The sequence below is a fragment of the Pleuronectes platessa genome, chromosome 17, assembly GCF_947347685.1.
Source record: "Pleuronectes platessa chromosome 17, fPlePla1.1, whole genome shotgun sequence".
Taxonomy (NCBI): Eukaryota; Metazoa; Chordata; class Actinopteri; order Pleuronectiformes; family Pleuronectidae; genus Pleuronectes; species Pleuronectes platessa.
In genome coordinates this window covers 6,219,002-6,226,406 of record NC_070642.1, presented here as the reverse complement: position 1 = coordinate 6,226,406, position 7,405 = coordinate 6,219,002, and positions in this window count along the sequence as shown.

Below are 7,405 nucleotides of genomic sequence, written 5' to 3'. Positions count from 1 at the left end.
TGAATCCACAGGATAAGGAACCTTCGCCATCACGATGAACTCACTAAAGATTTTCTGATTTGCAGCCACTACAGGATCACTTGAAAATATCCAAATATAATGACAGACCTGCTTCTGCAATGTTTTTCCTTTCGATACATTTTGATTTCATCTCTTCATTATGACTTTTAATAGGTTGCAACATAGAAACCCAAATCAGAAAAAGCTGGGAAGGTATGTTACTCTTAAAATTAAAAGCACATTATATGATGTTTGACCTCACAAATTTTATTTATTTTTCAAAATAAACACTTTTTAAATTTTGATTCTTGTAACATTTTCCTAAAAAAATTGGGACGGTAAAGCATTTACCACTTTGTTATGTTGCCATTCCTTTTCACAACACTTTCACTTTGTTCATACTGTCTGCTATGCAATACAAGTCAAATTAAATGTAGAAATCACTGCTTTTCTTTTTTACTAACTTTCAATACCATCCCAACTTTTGGGGAAAGGGAGTGAGTTTAAAAGTATTGTTAGATCAGTGGTGTAAAGTAACTAAATATTTGTACAGAGGATCCAGTGAATGGAGAGCTGAGAATGGAAACTGAAATTTGTTTCTTTCTTTTCTTTAGCAAAACAAGCACATGTTGTGTATTTGCAGAGACACAAAGATGATGTAATGATCCTTGCTTTGGCTTCTGCTACAGTCAGTTGTGTCTGTAAGTGTTTTATTAGTTTATTCCCACTGTAAACTGTTCAATAGAACAGTAATGACTTTCATATCAAAAAACTCTTTAGACATTTTAAAGCAGCCCCCATTAAGAAGTTACATTTCAAGACTCACTACTGTGACAGGCTTATAACTAAAATAATAGATAATAGTTGCATTCTGAGCAGAGTAACAAATCTTATGTGTTATTGTTGCTCTTCATTGTTAACCCTGTTTGGAAAATTGACAATAACAGGCTATGTACATGACTCCCAAGGCTCATTAGGCTAGGTCTTTGTCTATTTTGAACATCTTACAACATAAAACATATATTTAAGTAAGAAAAAGGGGCACTGGAAGTGCATACTTATGAAGAGCTACCCCCTTTCTTCATATTTCGTGAAAACATTCTGTGAAATGCCACAATATTCCCACTTTCATCATAAACAGCTCAAACTCATTCACCAAAAATAAACATTCAAGACACAGCGAGTGTAGATAAACAAAATTTAGGCAAATCAAGTCTTTTACATATCCTATTCCGGCTTACTGTGCTACTTCCCCTTCACAATTAAATTCAAATTTATAACTTGTTGGACATGTTTTCACATTGCCATCACAGCTGTTCCATAGAGTCAGGGTAGGAAATTATATATTTTTTAAGGGGGCAATTTTTGACCCCACTGACAGGGGCATTTGAAAAAAATTTGGGGGTACTTTTTGAAACTTGTGAAATAACATTTAACCTTTGTTCAAAATAATAAATACTCTTATTCTCGCAGCAGTCACAGGTCTTAAAGCGCTCCATTTTTTAAATATTTTCTAGAACGTTTGGTTCTTCACGCACACGCAACATCAATCAAGGCGAAACTCAAAAACATTCTATGGTAACTTGACCGGGTCATATAGGCTACAATATTTTTTGACAAGTTCATTAAATTATCATTATTATTAGAGGAAATTGTAAATAACCCAACATATTGTAGCCGAGCGTTTAGTTGTTGTATTGAATAAGGCCTCAGCCGAAAGAAGACACAGGAGAGGGTCATCAACTGGGGACATAGCACATTATTACCCGTCACATTTCCACAACACTCCTCACAGAGCATCCTTCCAGTAAAACCCCTCTTCAAAACAAGAGTCACTAAATAAAATAGCTTTCATATCTCCCCCCTAACAAAAGAAACTTCCCCGTTTCTAAACAGAGACAAAAAAACATATATCTATACACATACACACGATACCATGTACCACATACACCCGGACACAACAACAAATTCTGTTAACCCACCCAACTGTAAAACAGATTTTTTTTTCCTAAACAACATATTACTTGAAATGAACCGGCTGTCTCACAGCTCTCCCAGAACGGGACACAATTTGGCGGGGCTCTCTCGTGCCAGTGTCACGACCCGCCAGCGGCTCTTCAGCCCCGCAGCCTCCTTCGGGTGACCCCTTGTCCTGTAGCGAAGGAGCATGAAGAGGAGAAGCCGGGGGACTACACACAGAACCCACCAGCAGTGGTAGAGTGTAAGCCTTGAGTCTGTCATAATGAACCACCCGCTCCTGTCCAGGATTGAAAAGACAGTCAATGTGATAGGTCAGCCCACTTTCTCCATTAGAGTCCATCACAGCCAGTACCTTGTAGGGGCCATTCCAGTGGAAAGCCACTAGTGTGAAGTGAGAGATCGTCAGGTGTGCCGTGGGAAATTATCTAATATCACCTAATTAACCATTGTCGAGCGTCTGTGCTGTAATAAAGTGTGGCAGATAATGTAATACTCTTCTATTCCAGTGGGTGGCAGCAGACAGCTAATTGCCTGTAAAAAGACAAAAGAGTTAATGCTGCAGGTGACAGGTGGCAGTGACAGTAATGGAGAAGTTTTTGAGAAGGGAAAATGCTACTGCAGAACAGGGCCCTGGGCAAAATTCTGACCCTGATGAAGGCCCTGGTATGAGTGGTAGACAAAAGAAAAAAGACAAGACGGTGAGCTCGAGGCAATACAGCGAAAGCTATCTTTCATTCGGATTTACTTTCACCGGGGATGCAACGGCACCGACTCCAGTGTGCTTGGTGTGTGGTGAGAAGCTATCCAATAGCGCCATGGTGCCAAGCAAGCTTAAACACCATCTCCAAACGAAACAACCGTCCGTTCAAAACAAGCCGATGGACTATTTTGTACGCTTGAGAAACAATGAGAAACAGGCAACTTTTTTGGAGAAAAACCACAGAGGTAAACGAGAGAGCCCTCAAAGCTAGCTACCATGTCGCTGAACTCGTAGCTAAATAAAAAAAGTCCCACACTGTGGCAGAAACAGAAATACTGCCAGCTTGTAAAGCCATTGTAAATTCGATGCTCGGCCCTGACGCGGTCAAAGACATAGCTAAAGTGCCTCTCTCAGATAACACAATTGCCAGACGTATTGATGACATGACTGCGGACATTAAAATTGGAAAAGATGCGCATCAGTAGGAAATTTGCATTGCAACTTGATGAGTTGACGGATATTAGTGGACATTGTCAACTCTTGGCCAACGTGCGCTTTTGTGGATGGAGAAGCCATTAGAGAAAACTTCCTATTTGGCAAGGCACTGCAAATAAAATCAACAGGAGAGGAAATCTTTCAGGTCACATCGGAATATCTTGACAAAGGAGGGCTTACGTGGGAAAAATGCACAGGTGTCTGCACTGATGGAACCACAGCCATGGTCGGGCGCACCAAAGGCTTCGTTAGTAGGGTCAAAGAAAGAAATCCAGATGTTATTGTTACGCACTGTTTTTTTGCACTGTGAGGCCCTCGTTGCAAAGACCTTACCAGCAGATCTAGCTCCTGTGTTGGATGATGTTGTGCGCATAGCGACCTTTGAAATGTCGCATATTTGTGTCTTTGTTTGAGGAAATGGGAGCGGCCCTGCGGGTCTGACAGAGAACGCACTGCTCACACCACTGCCTAACATCTTTAAACATACAGGGCCAGTAACACGATTGCCTCGCTCGCTCCCATCCCCGCTCTGCAGAAAAATGTGCTGATGCAGGGCCTCCATGGAGGTGCGGCAGTACATCAGGGATAAACGAGGAGGGCACAACCACCTTATACTGAGTGTCCCCTGTGAGAGAGGAATTCACTGACTGACAGAGCACTATATTCACCACAGAAAGACGAGGATATTAAGTCCATAGTTTACGAAGCCACCGAGAGCTCCCTCTCATCTGTCACCGCGGAGGTCAAGACCCTTTCACCTCAATCCAGTCCAACACTACACTAATGTCAGGATCATCATTCATCCATTTCTGGGAAAGTGAAATAATAAAGGAAAAGTTACATAACTCACAGTCCATGTCCTCATGCTGCCCCCTTGTGGAGGAACTAGGGATCTGCGGGTTTTGCAACTGTGACTGAGACTGTGAACTGCCTATCCTGGAACTACTCAACTCCCTGTCAGAGTCCACGACATTCACTTGGCCAGATGTGTCCCTTATGGTGTTCCTCATTGTGTCAGGCTCAGGATCTGGAGGTCGCCGTGATAGAATGCCGTTTTGCTGTTTAAGTGGCGATAGTCAATACAAAACCTCCACGCTCCATTATTTTTCTTCACCTGACCGTCGCTGCTGGGGTTTGAGGGAGTAGTACTAACTCAGATTCATCGACCGACAAAAACTCCCCCAAATGCATGTCTTCTCTTAGCACAATAACTCTGTCTGTAGGGTTTAAGACACAGGTTGTTGCATTTTTCCCCAGTGTCAGAGTGAGCCATGACAAACTTACTATTCGGCTGGAGATAGGGAGCTAAATATCCCACAAAGTCTGGGAGCTGGTCAGTGGAGACCGTGACATTATATCACTCAGGAACCAAGTCACTCAGGAACTAAGTCACTTAAAAGGGGAGAAACTGCGTCCCACAACTGCAGTCGGCCATGGGCAAAATCCAACAGGGCGTGATTTGTAACAAGAAAGTCCAAACCCAGCAGTACTGCTTGTGTAGATCCCCTAAATACATAGAAAACCTGCTGCCAGGACTCATTACCCAAGCGTAGAGTGGCAGTTATAGTGCCCAAAGTGTCGAGCATCTGGCCATTCACTGCACGTGCAGCAATGAGATCAGGGTTCAGGGGTCGTCTGCATAGTGCTGGGACAGCCATACGGAAATAAGCACTGATGAATGACTGTTGCCCCAGAATCCACTAGGATGTTGACTTCAGTCCCTTCAATGCATATTTTCACATATGAGGTGCTCTTCTCCTTCCAATGGCCCACAGGTGTTGTAGCTGGTGCCTGGGCCGCAACATCAGCTACATCTCTTTACCCAACTGATTGACTGAGTCCTCTCTTTTTGGGGAGAGAAACCTTTGTCTAAACGCCTCTTGTAGTTTCTCATTTACTGCAGAATAGTCAGTTTGAACGGCCTTCGGCATGCTATCCCACAAGCAAAATGAGGCTCTGGCCAGGTGGCTGGTAAAATCCGGACAAGTTTATACTCATAGTCATCCCCCGCGCCGGTCACCAGAGCCTGCACGCCCACCTCAATCTGTCGAGCCCAGCAGGGGAAACTTTGCTTTTCCTCCCGAGTGAAGGGCAGCGGGAGCTCGATCCTGACGTTGCTTCCGATGGATCTCTCTCCGTACTGCACTCGGAAGAGGGGGCAAAATTTAAAATTCAAATTCAACTGGAGAGCAAAGACAAGGGACACTGAATATTGGACTCTAAGAAACATAACTACAAATCAATGCAAATGTTGCTTGTATGATCAATGTCAACCGATAGTAAGATTTGTTTAATAAGACAACTCATAGTTGAATATATCTGCAACCCATCTCGAGGTACAGGCCATCGACAAGGGACCTACATGGATAAGGTGATTACATGGCAATGTTTATTATATTATATTATATGATACCTTGCTTTACTGCTCACAAGTGCCATCTAAATCAGTTTTAGTTACTTTAAAATGCCTTGCATTATCTGTATAAAATATATTTGAATGAATTTGTCACTATGAATAACCTCTTCAATATAGACAAAGTCACTTTGTATATATATATATATATAGAGAGAGAGAGAGAGAGAGAGAGAGAGAGAGAGAGAGAGAGAGAGAGAGAGATATGTATGTGATACACAGTCTGTCAAGGTAGATGGGAATTTTTTCATTTTTTCCCACAGATTCCCACTAGTAAATAATGGCACAATTCATATAACTTAGAAATCAATTTTTTAATTACCAATTGAAATCTTGCCATACAGTTTGTATATGTTTTTTATTATTGAGCATCATTATTAACCTGTTGTTTTGATAGATTTGACCTACCTGATCAAGTCTGAGGTGCCTGTCAAACCGGTATCACCAGCAACTGACATTACAGATGAGAAGCCAATTGGTGACATGGGAGTGAAACGCAGGCTCCAAAGCACAGAGAGGCACGTGCAGCCAACCCCTGTCATCCCAACTCGTGTTTTAATGGAGTTGTGTGTGTGTAGAGTGAAGGAAAAGCCTCATGCAGGTGTGATTTTCCTTGTTTAAGGGGTTGATATTTATGAAGATGTGACTATTTTTGAGAAATAGTTTAGCTAGTCATCACTTGCAGGTACCTAAATATATTAATAATAACTAGGCCAAGACTAATGATCACTGACATCAGGCTTGTGCTCCTGTGCCCATTTTTGGGAATAAACTTATATATAAACTTGGGAATCAATAAGCTAAGCCAGGGGTGTCCAAACTTTTTGCAAAGAGGGCCAGATTTGATAAAGTGAAGAGGCCCGGGAGGCGGGGCCCAATAGTTTCTTCTGATGTTTTTTAACCACAAAAGTTGCATGCAAGTATACACGGCTATAGAACAATAAATAAAAACAAAAATTCTGTATGCTATACAGACTCACTGTGCTGTACCTTATGTACTCTAATGACGGAAAGGACACGACATGACAGGTACTGCAGACAATAGCTGCAGCTCGCTTTATTGCCTAAAACATTTATATCTTGAGACTCAGATAAAATTGAATTATATACATTACATTTCCATGAGTTAGATCAAAATGTTTACACCCGCGACCAGCTGATTGCCCTGAGGCACACCACCCTCTTGGCCGGAGAGAGACCCACCATCCCGGAGGAGCTGAAGAGACGGCGGGGCTGCAGAGCGGGGCTTAAACGGAGGATGGAGAAGAGGAAGTTTAAGCCCTTCATCCCTGCAGTCATCACTGGAATTGTGAGGTCGCTGGCAAATAAAATGGACGAACTGGAAGCGCTCATCAGGACACAGAGGGAGTCCAGGGAGTCCAGTATTGTGTGTTTCACGGAAACGTGGCTGCACGAGCGGATACTGGACTCCAACGTCACCATTACCGGCTTCCAGACGGTTCGAGCCGACAGAGATACCACCGCGACCGGCAAGAAGAAAGGAGGGGGCCTCGCCGTGCTCGTGAACAACAGGTGGTGTCACCCCTGGCACGTCACTGTTGAACAGCGTGTCTGCAGCCCGGACATCGAGCTCGTCGCCGCCGGATTTTGTCCATATTATTTGCCAAGGGAGTTTACCAGTGTTTTCGCCATCACTGTTTACATTCCTGCATCTGGGAACGCAGAAGCAGCGTGTGACGTCATCCACACTGTGACTGCAGGATTACAGACACAACACCCCGGGGCCTTCATCATCATCACAGGTGACTTTAATCATGCTTCCCTCTCATCCACACTCCCAACCTTCTTCCAGTTTG